Source organism: Varroa jacobsoni, unplaced genomic scaffold (genome assembly GCF_002532875.2).
Source record: "Varroa jacobsoni isolate VJ856 unplaced genomic scaffold, vjacob_1.0 scaffold_1409, whole genome shotgun sequence".
Taxonomy (NCBI): Eukaryota; Metazoa; Arthropoda; class Arachnida; order Mesostigmata; family Varroidae; genus Varroa; species Varroa jacobsoni.
In genome coordinates, this window is record NW_019214311.1 from 57,243 (window position 1) to 71,130 (window position 13,888).

The 13,888-nt window shown below is 42.4% G+C and overlaps 1 long non-coding RNA gene across 1 annotated transcript in view; it reads left to right on the forward strand.

Annotated features, from left to right (window-relative positions):
* The first annotated feature begins 2,532 nt into the window (after positions 1–2,532).
* LOC111269737 (uncharacterized) overlaps positions 2,533–13,888 on the forward strand; it is a 32,830-nt gene continuing 21,474 nt past the window's right edge. The window contains exon 1 of the long non-coding RNA XR_015314683.1: positions 2,533–3,616. This is a non-coding gene — a long non-coding RNA (uncharacterized LOC111269737). The remainder of the gene's footprint in view (positions 3,617–13,888) is intronic.

A 13,888-nucleotide genomic window follows, 5' to 3' on the forward strand; every position in this document is an offset into this window, starting at 1 on the left:
ATCTATATAGAATTTTGAATTTTAAGCATATGATGTTGCTTTTACAGAAAAATTAAAACAAGTAAATGATCTAAGAGTACAACTTAACTTAGTAGGTATGCCTGCATGTGTATATATGCAACGGAATGGGCAGAGCCAGCCAAGTCTATATTTAAAAGCATCATTAAACAATATGCTTATTTTTCTATTCGCATCGAGGGTCTCACTGTTTAATACACATATGCATATACATTGAAGTAACTTGAATTTCGATGTGTTCCCTTCTTGAAAGGACTGAATGGAGCGAGACTGAGAGAAATGTGAGTCATGGCAATAGATAAAATGTGCCAGCTTCAATTGAACTCGATAACCCTATCGTGGAAGTATGTCAATCCCACACCGCTAACGCAAGCCGTTTCAATAGGAAGCATTTTCTCCTAAAAGGAAGCGACCCAAGAGTAACAGTCGATATTTAGATGTGATGCAAGTAGTATGGTTACCTGAAGCCAGTCTCTGTATCAGTTTGTCAACGATGCTCTGAAAATAGGTTATGAGAAAGTAGACTCCTGCATCCTGAAAGGAAGTATGCAAATATAATCAAAATCGATGTGAGTACGTCGTACAGCCTCTTACTGTTAATTTTACTAACTAACGGATTAGACTTGACTTTCACAGTAGCCAAATCGGCTGCCACGGGATTAACGTTGTTCTGTAAGCTTATGCCGTTACTGCTAAGTAGCTCCCTCACATACCGTCTTTCCCATTGGGGTCCATCATATAGCTTTTCCGGAACCGATTTCCAGAGAACGATCTACGCAATCTTTTTTTCTATAGTTCGTTGTGGGGTGATGTTTAACATTTTCAAATGGAGTAAAATCGTGTTGTCAGGTATTTTTTCGCTCCGACCAATAAGAATTCATCATCTAGAACTTGCATGGAACAAGCCTGGAAACGGAAATATAGCGCTTCTTGATGATACAACATCTATCATCACTTCTATTAGAGATATCTCGTAATGATTGTTGTACGCAACTGCAAGTTTTCAATATAGTCAATACATCAGCTGCTCACGAAACATCAATGGTAGTCCCATTAATATACAATTTCCAGGATTAAAAAAAAAGAATTTGTCTGTCGCTGGACGACTGCATAAGTGTATTATGTAGACGCTTATGCATCCACTATCAATTATTCAGCACGGTGTTAGTAGCCATCTTTCCTGCTTCTCTTGATTCCATAAATCGTTTCATAGAACTGGGTAGTACCTTTTCGGCCTCCTGGCCGACGGTACTGGACGGTAGGATAAAGAAAGAATTTACCTGGCTGTCTAGTTGCCGTACAACAATTTCTGCGTCGGAAAACGTTTTTATTATTCAAAATAAGTTCATGAATAGGTTGATATCAAATAAATTACAAAAAAGGCAGTGGTACAAGTGCGGATAATCAAGAAGGCTCCATAAAATGTAAAAGCGGGAAAATAGTTAAATAAAGATAAAAGGGAAAAATTAGCAAACTTTTATAGTAGTCAAAGTAATTTAGAGTTAACTGTCGGTTCGTGAATTTACGAGGAGCTTCACTACTACAAACAAATAACGTAAAAACAATGGTTGAAAACATATATGCGTATATGTTATAAATTGGATACACATTGAATTAATGTTTTTCGTCTCTGAGGTCCAGTACTGGCTGTATCAGGGATTGTAGACTCGCGCTTCTGCAAGTACACTCGCGTAGTTCAAACAAAAGAAATAACGTTATATTTCTATAAAATATACTTATAGAAACAAAAAGTAAACAATGTGGATACAGGAAGTCCACATTCTAGTCGGAATGCGTTAAGTAAAACCTGCTTGCCTTAGTTTGCTTACTGTCAAGCCTATAAAGAGAAGCAATTCCCATATGGGATTTATATGATCGGTAAGGTCGTCTGCCAGAGGAACCGATGATGCCCCATGATGAAAGATGTTCCATTCGTTAGCCCTGTAGCTGAACATGACATTTCAACGGGAAAGCTGCCTGTCTGCGGTATCGTTCCAAGCTTAATCCTAAGGTCTAGGTTCGAACCCGGTCACAGACACACGGTCGTTTCGTGTTGGGAGCCAGCCATCTGCTGGATGGCTAACGGCAATACCGAGCGTAAAACTCGAAATATAGAGGCTTGTTTTAATTTATTTACATCGCTGCTGACTATCTTATTTGACGACATGGCTACGAGTGAGTTGCCTATCTGCTGTTCAAAATGCCCTCTCCGTGCCGAGGACAGGATGCGATGTGTCGCTATTAAGGAAGCTAGCGAAGATGTGGGAGAGGGCAACGCGGTTGGACACTGATGTGGAGAGAGGTACAGTAGGAAAGGAGCATAGGCGTGTGATAGAGGTGAATACACCGAGGTCCAGGGTTGTGCTACTGCTGATGGCGTTGTTGACGGTGCTGATGTTGTTATAATGGGGGAGAGAAGCTATCGCATCCGCGAGCAACTGGCGCTGCTACTGCTACGCTGCTGCCTCTGCGGCGACGGCTGCTGCCTGCCTCTATCCAGCAGCAGCAGCAGCGAGCGCCAGCGAAACAGACAGAGGAGAGCCACCTCTACTGATGTTGCGGTGGTCCATGGCCCAAGTGTCGCGGTGCAGCGGCCACTGTTGATCCCTTAGTCGCGTCTCTGCTGGGTCTTTGTGCACCTCTCTCTATACAGTCAGCGTCGTCGTTGTGTGCTGGTTGTAAAGACAGCGGTTCTGCTGTTATAGTTTGTGCTAGTTGAGTAACAAGGTGTTCGCTTCTACTCCAGTAACGGCCGAACATCGCAGCAAACAAGGTAACACGCAAACCAACCAAGAGACTACATTTATTCGCCCTGGAAAACTAGACAACGAAGAAGGCATCTGCAACGACTGACCAATCAGCGCGCCACTGGCCAGCTACACTAGATTAAGCGCTAATGATTGAACCCGGAGAAAAGTACGTTCAGCTAAATTGAAAGCCGAGCAATAAGTTGACTGGCTTGGGGCCGATCCAACCCGGGTTGCGGTGCGTTTTCTCACTGATGGCGAGAGTTTGACTCGCTGTTCCTACTGCTGCTGCTTCTACTACTATTGACTAGCAAAAACAAAGCAGCTAAATGCTGTTGAAACTGAACCTGCGTATTAGATACGAAGCCATCAGGCAACTCACAGACCCCAACGAACCAGGCGACCAACTTCGAGGGAAGCGAAGATGATAAAGAGTTGTCTATCCACCCATCTTTGATGAATGCCTCCGTAACGGAGAGATATCTTCGCCCTAGCGGTGGTGCTCGTAAGATCTCGTTCGTACCGACTGTGGCAGTCGTAGTGATTCCCAGTGCGAGCGGGATGAGGAATAACTGAGCAGGGGACCATGTGAGAGTTGCCCCGACTGCTGCAATAACAACGACAACCAAAAACAAGGCGCGTTTTGAACGACGTTAAAAACAAGGCGGCAACGACGATAACACCAACAAAAGCATCAGCAAGAACAACGACGACGAAATCTAGGTGGCAGCGGCGGCGGCGGCGACGACGACGACGACGACAACAACAACAACAACACGTTCAGAGGTCTCAGCTCCAACTCTGTCAGAAGAACATCGACAGAAGTCGCTTGAGCAACTGCTGGATACCAGGTAATAGTATGGGTCTTGCTAACAGCAGAATCCTGAGCGATTGAGTGTCTGCGTGCTGCAGTGCATCGTGAACCGTATCGTGATTCCATAGTAGAGCGACGTCAAACGGTGGATATGTTATGAGACGAGCGATATTATTACGCTTCGATACGGTACATTTTGCACTACTAGAAATAACGAAAAAAATTGTGACAACGACCACAAGAGTAGTCGCGTTTGAGGTGCCGTACACCAAACCGGAACATACACCTAGTAAACCTAATCAATAATGCCCAGCCTAAGCTCACTACTGTCTATGCATTGGGTTTATTTATCGCGACAGTGTCTCGAAACTTCTGTGACACCTGCTGTACTGAAGTAACATCCTAGGTCGGACCCATTTGAACTAGATGTTCGTACTATTTCATTCTGTGGGTATCCTATGCCTGGTGACAGTCTCTCTGTCCAAATTCTCGTCAAAAGCTGCAAAATGAACTATGCTTTTGCCCACCTTTATGCATAGAAAATCATTACTACCAACGATAACGTTGATTAGTACAAATACATGTAGGATGAGACGCAAGGCAGGCTGGAAAAAGACGAAAAAGGCGCAGTCTCGAAAAAAAAAAACGTCTAATGAATAGCGTTCTATCTAAATTGGGCAGCTAGAAATGAGACAACACGGGTATTGCATCCCCAGGAAAAAAAAACCTTCTTGGCCAGTTGATCATTTTCGTGAGGGTTCACGCTGAGTTTGTCGTAGGCCGCCTTAGAAACAGGCAAAGAACAAATTCCGTAACTACTGGATATAAGATTGTGTGTAACGCGTAGCGCGTGCGTGTGTATATCTGTGCCATTGTACATTACCTGTATAGTGCCTTTTTCAACAGTGAGAAACCAGGTCCTGTGGTGATATCACAGGTTTTATGGTAGTTTTGCGTTTCAGTGCGCGGTGTACAACGAGCAGGTCAAGGATATACGTGGTTAACTTCATCGTTATTACCTGTTGATTGCAAAAAAGACCTCAGTATTTTTTTTTTTAATTAACGACAGCAAAAGCAACAAAAGGTGCGTATTTCCAAAGTGAAACAGTGAACAAGAAAGCTGTTGAAAATGGTTCTGGCCAATGGTGCCAAAGAAGCAGACAACTTATATTTTCCCAACGCTTTAGGTTGGCTTGTCGCGCCAAATGAAGAGATAAGCATTGTTTCTAAAAAGAGTGTTTTTGTGTATTCAAATTGAAGATGAACACTGCTATAAGCAGAGACGGCAGCAACGGCTTCAGTAAAAAAACACCGATACGCCGCAGATTTCACTCAACATCATCTTATTGTTGTTGTTGAAGATAAACGCATTTGCTCCCACTACTTTCCGTAGTGACGTTTAAACTTGGAAAATATCTTTAAACACATGTGTTGGGGCAAATAACGGCCGCACTGGACGTCAGCGCACTGGTCGCATGGCATCATCACCGTCATCATTGTTGCGGTATATATATATAGACGACGTGCTCCTTGCACCAACTCGCTGAAGTACTATCTCCTGTGGGGAAAGTGGGGCAGCTTCTGTTGCCGTGGGTTTCATGTTATGCGTTGTGCCTCTTCATTCTGTCGTCTGCCTGCCTAACTAACTGTGTGCGCTGCAGTGACGGGGCGCATGTGCCGCTAATTCAGATAGCGTGGGGTTAACCTCTCTGTAGTCTCTTCTATAGCGGCTAGCCTGGGCTTGCCGTTTTTGGCGGAGGCTGAGGCCGACCGATCATGCCCTTGTGGATCGACGACTACAACGACGGCCGCAGTGGATGGGTAGCTTCCCCTGCTGGCGCTGCTGCTACTGGCAGTGCTAGTAGCAGAAAGGCGATGATAGTGGGATGCTTGGATGAGAAGATCCGGTGTAGCTTCTCCCGAAGTCCACAACGGTGGAAAGAAAGAGAGACGCGGAGAAAGAAAGGGAAAAACGGAGGGGAGCGAAGCTGAACCCATCCGCTCCCACGCGGCATCCGCCGCCTCTGCCACTTACATAGCTACCGCAACCAACCATCGCGCTGCCATAGCAGCTGCTGCTTCCGCCACCGCCGCCACTGTGAGGGCATCGGCTTGAAACACAACACAGCCCTGCAGCAGCATAGATGCCAAGTGTGTGAGGCAAGCTGCTTTGAAGGGACCCTCCAACCAGTAGCGGCCGCCGTGCAATCTGACTTAGAGTAGTGGAGACTTCCTACCCACCGCGCAAAGCTAAGCCATTCGCTACCCAGGACCCTGTGCCGCGCTTTCACTGGCCAGGCAATGGAGAACAAAGTATGCCCATTTCGTTTGTTCTCGTATGTACACACATCTACAATATAAATAGAGATGACCAAACGGTAACGTGTTACGGGGAGTCCTCACATTGTCAACAAAATAAAACATGACGTCAACAAAATATCGTTACGAGTCGCAAGTTAGGTCACAATAATAATGATGAAGACGGCAATAATGACAGCGTCGTTAGTGAACATTTTCTTTCTCGTTGCGGCATCCGTGGTGGTAGTAACAGTGATTATAATAGTGGTGGTGGGTCTGGGTTCAAATCCGGGCGTGGACATTTTTTGTTTTGTGCTGGAAGCCAGTCGTCTCATGGAATGTCTACTAGTTAAAGTAGCGTGTATAAAACTCGAAACATTTAGTTTTAGAAGCAGTAACCGTGACAACTAGTGGTATAACATAAGACAAGGCAAGGAACAGCAGTGTCGACAGCGAAACTGGTGCTACAGGGCCAGATTGCTTCGATGCCGCGGCTCTTCCTGCTTAATAGCCGGTAGGCGGCTGGCTAGCTGACATCCGTTTCCTAGAGCGTGCCGTAGAGGTGCCAGGATGACGTTAGTAACATTGAGGTTGGGGCCATTGTTAGAGGTCATTAAGAAGTAGCGCGCGAATGAGTGAGCATACAGACAATCGGGCAGACGGACAGATAAGCACAGAAGCAGCAGTGTGGTCCGGCGTTCATTTGTGGGACGTCGAATGGGGATTCGGGATGGAGGCCTCCCGCAAGGTTTGCTTTGCTCTTGTTGTTCGTTCAGCATTACTGATGATGCTACTGCTGCCGTGGCTGTCTTAGTTATTGTCGCTGCAGTTGCACCATACGACAACAGACGGAGGCGAAAAACGCCAGATGATTAAGCTGGCCTATTGGTTGAGAGGGTACTCGCAGGCTGAGTGCTTGCTAGAGACGGTAACGGTAGTGGAAGTCTTTGCTAGTCTTAACGTATTTAGTTCTGGCTCACCTACTCTGAGCTACTTTTAGTCGGTCGGCAGTGTTAGTTAGTGACGGATCAATCCGTGACAATTGCGAATATGATTAATATAAAAAATGCCGCGTACTGGAATTAACGGAACGCTGACACCGCTCGCGTACTCGAAGGACCTTAGCGCGTAAAACGGCCAAAGTAGCAAAAGTTTGGGACCGACGAAAATTGAAATCGAGCAGTGGGAGGAAGACACAGGATGCAACTAAGAACTTCTGTTTGCTTACTTTAAATATTTGTCGTATCTCAGTTAAAAAAACTTCAAGGTTATTTCTATTGTTGTTCGATTTGCTTTAGATATAGGAAACATATCTACCTGATCAAGTCTATTGGGGACTGCGAGTTAAAACCTTCTTTATATTAAACTTCCCAGTCAAATAAAAACAATATATATTAACTATATTCATGGGGTGCCAGATTTTGAGAAAATTTACTCTGTGTTTCTAACAACAGAGTAAGTTATTTACAACTCGCCGAGATATTTCGATCCGACAAATCGATGAATATATCACATATATGCGATCTAAAAACGGACGCATGAATGTATTCTAACTACTTAGACACAACACTTCCTGATTGTCGCTTAAGTACTCTTTTCTGGTTTGTGTATGTATTTTCCAGATCATCTCAGTAAGCTATTCAAAAAAATATAAATGAGTACCAGGACATGTACACTACTATCGACAGGAAAACAAAACCAAACACCGACGTCAAATTAATTGCACGAGGGCCACCATTGTTAGGACAGAACGGAAATTGAATTACGTTTTTGCGCAGCAGACTGAGTTTGAAGCTATGGTCTGGCCTGTTTACTTACTTAGAAATTATGCACGTTTGTACCAGGCCGCCTTCCTTATTTTGATTGATACTATAACTAATTTGTTTATTTTATTACTGTTATTGCGTGTAAACTGTTCTTATTGACCTAGGATATCGCCGTATCCGGTACCGTTTACTAAAGTAATAATGAGAATAAGAATATTAATAAACAGTCATGTTGCAGCTTCGTCTCCGTCGCGGTAATTAAAGCAATCGCGCTGACTGCGTCGTTTTGTCTATTTTCGTTTTGGTCTATCGAATGTAGTATGTACAGAAACATAACAATATGATGAATGAGCGGTCGAATATAGGTTCAATAAGGAGCAGACGCCTCCCATTCGTTGTTGTATATTAGTTTATAATGAAGTAAAACGATTTGTAACTGGTATCCGTTGTGTGGCTAACGAGAGACAGACCATTAGAAGCGTCGAAAAGCAACAAGATCTGTCCTCCTTCGTTCTCATCCCGCTCCCTGTGAACGTCGATGTTGACGACGGGTGGTTAGAGAACATTTTGATGCTGCAATTGTTCGGAGGTGTAGCCGCAGCAAAGCGTCGATGCATCTGCGTCAAGTGCAAGGATAATAAAACGCAAGGCAGCAGAAAAACAGAATGAGCTCTTTCGCCGTCGATGTCAGCAACTACAGCGTCAGAGCTGCGGTAGCACCAGTCGTGTCTACACCGGCTGCAGGGCACGCAGCTGATTGCGTCTGGGATGTCGTAGTCAGCTTTAGCGGGCAAGCAAGCACTCGGTCACAAAACAATTGCTGTCTGTGATTTGTCTGCCTCTTTGACCTTCAGTCTGATTGTAGGCAAAATTGCCGTGACACCGTCATAGCTACAATAACAGGTGTAGCGTAGGAGGTTGGTTTAGAAGAGTAGGCGTAGCTATCGCCGTGACAGTTATAGGTGGCCACATCCTCGTAACGCTAATAATGCCACTAATTGTAAAACCACTACCTGTGCTTTGTTGCTTTGATACTCACAGACTAAACGTAGCTTGATTCTTCCACGTTCTCTCTTCCTCATTTTCCTTCAATATGGAGAAGTCAGAAAAGAGGAGCAATTGTCACCCAAATAGCTGGACATTGTGGCTGTAGCTGGGCAACAGCTAAAAAGCTTAAAGGAGAGGTTATATTTCCGATAATTTGATCGAAACCAGATTAAACAACAGTTGACGGGAAGGTTAGCAGCTCGGCCGAGACGCAGTATTTGACTGTCGCATCGATAGTTATTGGCTGTTCACCGCGTTCGTTGGCAGTTAAAGTACAATATATTCTATATTTACTCTATTTAATTCGTCGTTGTAGTCTCTGCTAAATGACTGTGACAGCCAGAAATAACGGCCATGGGTTATCGTTTTGTTTTTAGTGACAACTGCGTTGTAATCAACTTTTATCTGAGGATAGTGACATTGGCGAGTCGGCCTCCAATTCAGATATCGACAACTGGAACTTTTTGTCACTATGATGTACGTATATGCGTTCGGTAACGATGCCCCGTCGCTTGACGCATTACTTGATTAGTTTCATACAGCGAGGTAAATAAAAAATATTTACCTTACTCACCGAGGAAGTATTTGTAACATAAATGAAAGTAGACTTGTGGGATTTCGATTCAACTAAAAATACCAATGAATACAGATTTCTCCAACTTGAAAGCTATGCTTTTTTAAGGAAGAATGGGCATAAACTAGGTTCCTATTGATGCTATTTGCCGTAATGTCCGTTTTGCCCGAAAACACCTACAGATTAGAAAGTTATTACATGTAGTAGAAGCGAATCACTATTTTGTCTCATATGAAATAGAAAGTATTGCCAGCCTTGTTTGTAATATATATATAACTATATAGGATAGCGCTAACCTTCAAGCAACACAGACACTGGGTGCAGGCAAGTGTTCGTAAAATTGTTTTAGACTGACGTGAATGGAGCGGTTTATCCCTTTTCAAACTTTGTCGTTCGAGTCAGCTCTTGCCATTATTCAGCTGATCAAAAGACGGGTTTACCGCGTTTGAATATCTACCTACGTACTTAGTATCCGTAATATTTTTTATTATTATTCTACTACTTTTCCCAGAGAGCAAACTAGCAAAACTAGTAGCAATAACAAATACAACGTAGGTATTCAGGTCGTCTTAATTATATCCAAAAATGAGTTATTTTTAGAGCTGTTTACTGTTTGCATTCGAATCTTGTAGCAACATCAGCTGCTTCTGTTGTCGCTCTCGTTGTTGTTTTTATTCACTGGCTGGCGCCGTTGGGTCGTCGCTCGCCTCCCGTGAGTTGCCGTACGACGGCAACTACCACTGCTCCGTTGATCGATCGCTTAACGTTTTGAGTGGTTGACGTGATCGTCGAACCACAGAGCTAACGTGCGCACGTTTTGTTATTGTGAATGGTATTTCCTCACTCCTATTGTTTCCTTTGATACTGCTGTTATCGTTGCCCCTGTAAATCACAGGCTTCTTGGACTGCATCAATTCTAGTTGAACTATATCAAGGAATCAGTGAGGAACTAGTGACATTGTCCCCGAAAAGGACCGTCGATTTGCGGAACCAGTGCCGATGTGGCATTGAACAGAGACGACTAAAAGTGACGACGGGTTAGCTGTCCTTCGGGATAATTAAAAGCGCATATGTTCAGAAACACAGACAAATCGATCTTTGTTTCGAGATTCTACACCGCTGACCATCGGCGCTCCTATCTACCTCTATGTAGCCATAATGCGGGGAAATCGAAAGGCAAATTACTTCTCCACTGCAACTCTGGCTCCTCCGTAGATGTCGGTGTTGTAATAGCATGTGTGTTGCTAAATTTGTTCATTAAATGTTAGCTGTTGTCGTTGTTTGCGGCTGCGTTATGGCGGGGCAGTGAAATACGTTGATGACAAGTTATAACAGCTGCAAGGAAAAAGAGCAGCGTTCTAAACATTAGCGTAACCAGTATAATTTCATAAACCAACTCTGTGCTCTGAAAGCAGATCATTTCTCTGTAATTATTTCGCTAGGTACCTGATCACTTCTTGCCTTTACGTTATTTGACCCATTCAGGAATAACGTTAGTTTCTGACCAGAGATTAACAATGATTAATGTTTTCTGTGGCTGAAGTTATATCAATACGGCAAAAATAGAACAAGTCTTTGATACCTTAAAATCAACCCAGAACGTCGACGGGTACTTGAAAATTAGTAAATCTGCGAACACATAATCTCGTTGAGTTTACGTCAGAGTAATTTAGCATGGAGAAGTACACATTTTCAGTAACAACGGTACCTCTATTTGAGAGCTTATTCAGTGCGATTCAAGTAATAATAATACGTTATTTCCTTTGAAGGAGAAAGCGTTCAAAAATTGATAGCTGATACTGAGCTATTAATTGTTTATATTTGAAGTAAGCAATATGTCAATCATATTTACTCCAATCATGCTGGTTCAGCTGACATAGATAACGATACAGTCGCTACGTTAAAGATTATTTTCTCGGGATCAAACAAGAAGGTGACTAAATCTTCTGGCAAGGTATCTTCTGTATTTCTTTGAATCATATGACAGCACCTAGGCACTTAGTTTGCTGGAGACCAAGATTAGGATTGGCAAATATTTAAAAAACAAAGGTAGACTGTCACATGCAATTCTAACAGATCTAACCTTGTTCAGGAAAACGATCAAGTGCCGATCAGTTTGCAAGGTGCACGACGAAGTCGAGTTATCTGTACTAAAACGAATGAATTATGAAGATGAAGTGTAACAACGGAGTTTTAAGGCAGCTTTCTGCAGTTTACGTATGCTTTAAAATCAGCATTAATTAAACTGTACAGGTATCGATTTCTGAAGGATTGAATGTAAGCGGTAGCTAATTTCACTACGATATTACGCAAAAAATGTTTTATGTACACGGACGTTCAGTATAGCTGTCTAGAGCTGAGATCTGTATTGGCGAGAATGGATTTCGTTCAAATGATAATGAATTAAAAGTAACCAACAGTGAAGATGCCAAAAAATTGTTTGTGTCAACTCTCGTATAACATACCTATTGCAAAGCAACGAACGTTTAATCGCTATAAAGGCTGTAAAGGAAAAGATAGCTTAGCAATCTCTTATGACTTGTATATATGACGTCTGCTGCTAGAACTCTGTTGGTTGAAGAGGTTAGTGCTTTACACAATTTGTGTGAATAAAAAAAGATAAATGGCTACACGTAGCATGTGCCCAATTGCATCACACATACTTGAGCCACACATATAATAGTTCTGATTGAAGTAAACTGTCATCGTTGTTTTTGTATTTGTTATTCAGGATCTTTAGTTATTATTCATGTGTGAATGAGTTCTTGAAATAACATTCTATTAGGTATGGCATAAGGACTTGCCTTCATTAGCAGTCTACCTGGAATGGGTTTTTATTAGACGTATGGCATTATGGCTTAATATCCTATTTTTTTTTTAATTATTTGTTTTTCCTTCGTGATTTATTTTTCTGCTTACTGATATTCGGTAATAATTTTTTGCCAACGTTATGATCTGAACTAACGTGGCAGTATGCTCCTTAGTTATGGTTACTACGGCAACATATTCAAGGAGCTGCACATTAGGTACCCAAACTACGCCGTGTTTTTTCAAATCAATTTATGTTGTGTTATTGTTGTCATTGATGTTGTCGCTTCACTTCTAGTCAGAAGACTGCAGGTAATAGGTGATTAATGTGATGATACATGACGTAACTGGCTCTACCGTTTCGATTCACGCTCTTCTGATTTCTTTATTAATGTGCTAATTTAATCAGTGTCTATTCCGTCGTAGGATCGGTTCCTGCCGAATCTTGTCAAAATAGAATGGCATGTGTCTTTGATAAAGTCTTGAAGTTCGACACTAACTAACGAACAATCAATCGACAAGCCATTAATTCGTGAAACTATCATTTGTGATCGATAACCCCTTCTCCTTAATAATTTTACATAGAAATGTATATAATGCCCGTATACATGCACATGCTCGCTATTTTTTCAAAGAGTGAAACATTGGCAAAAGGGTCAGAAATAAAAGCTCAGAACAGTCATCACACATGTTCCGTTTATAGGCAGTTCCTGAAAGCAATGATTTACGGCTTGATTGGCAATCATTCCGCTGCGAGTACGAAAAAAAAAAAAATATATATATATATATATATATATTCTGACGGCTGGATGCAGACGAATCTACAAACTTCGAAATTGAGTAACTTTTGAACTTATTGAACTACCATAATTATTTTTAATGTGTGAGAGGTATTCTAACACATTTTACACATTTTGCGGCCTGACGGCTTCTGAGCAGTTCCGTACCATTCGCATGCGCGTGTTCCCTGTTTATGGTAATTTAAGTAAATAATATACTTACCTAATAGTTGCTTTTTTTCGGGCATGGGAAGCTTCGTAATTACATGAATTTAGATTAGGGAAATAACCGGGGTGAAACGAACCTTAGATTCCGCATTGCACAATCCAGGAAATAATAGAGGCATAGAGACGAGGCCTGGCGTTGTCATCAAGTAACTAAATTACGTGCTTTTGATTGTTGTGCTTACGATATATGAGTCTCTTGAAGATCTGAGATATTGGGCTGCAAAAATTGTTTCATTGTCGAGTACCTCATACATACACGGGTGCCCCTAATGACCATTACAAGAACTAGCATAATCTTATCTCCAAACGCATTCGACACTGATTTTTCTTCAGAGCGATATAATTCTGTCGCCTGGTCCTTCTCCGGTTAGCTGTAGAGATTGAACCGAGTCTCGTCTAGGATGACAAAGCTCCAGGCGATTTTCCTCTTTATTGAAGTTCCGTGAATTGCTTATAAAATACGTGACATGCATTTTCAATTAGCCTGAGATCAATTTATGGAAGACCCGTTTTTGTTCAGTTTACGCGATTTCAGTACTTGGGTTATAATGCAGGTTATAAGACGGTACGCACCTTAGCTGACAGAGTCGCTAAACTACAAGCTCTGCTTTCGTAAAAAACCCACTCGATTACCGCAATGCGTTTTTGTCCTTGAGCTCCCGACATCTGGTCACATCCACGCTCGCCTTCAACACTTCAATACGCGTCTCTGAAATGTCTGCACCATTCACGCATTATCTTTTTGTTTAAAGCCTCTTTATCTAATGTCGCCACAAATCTTTGATGAATTTACGTAGTAAACGGCCTTC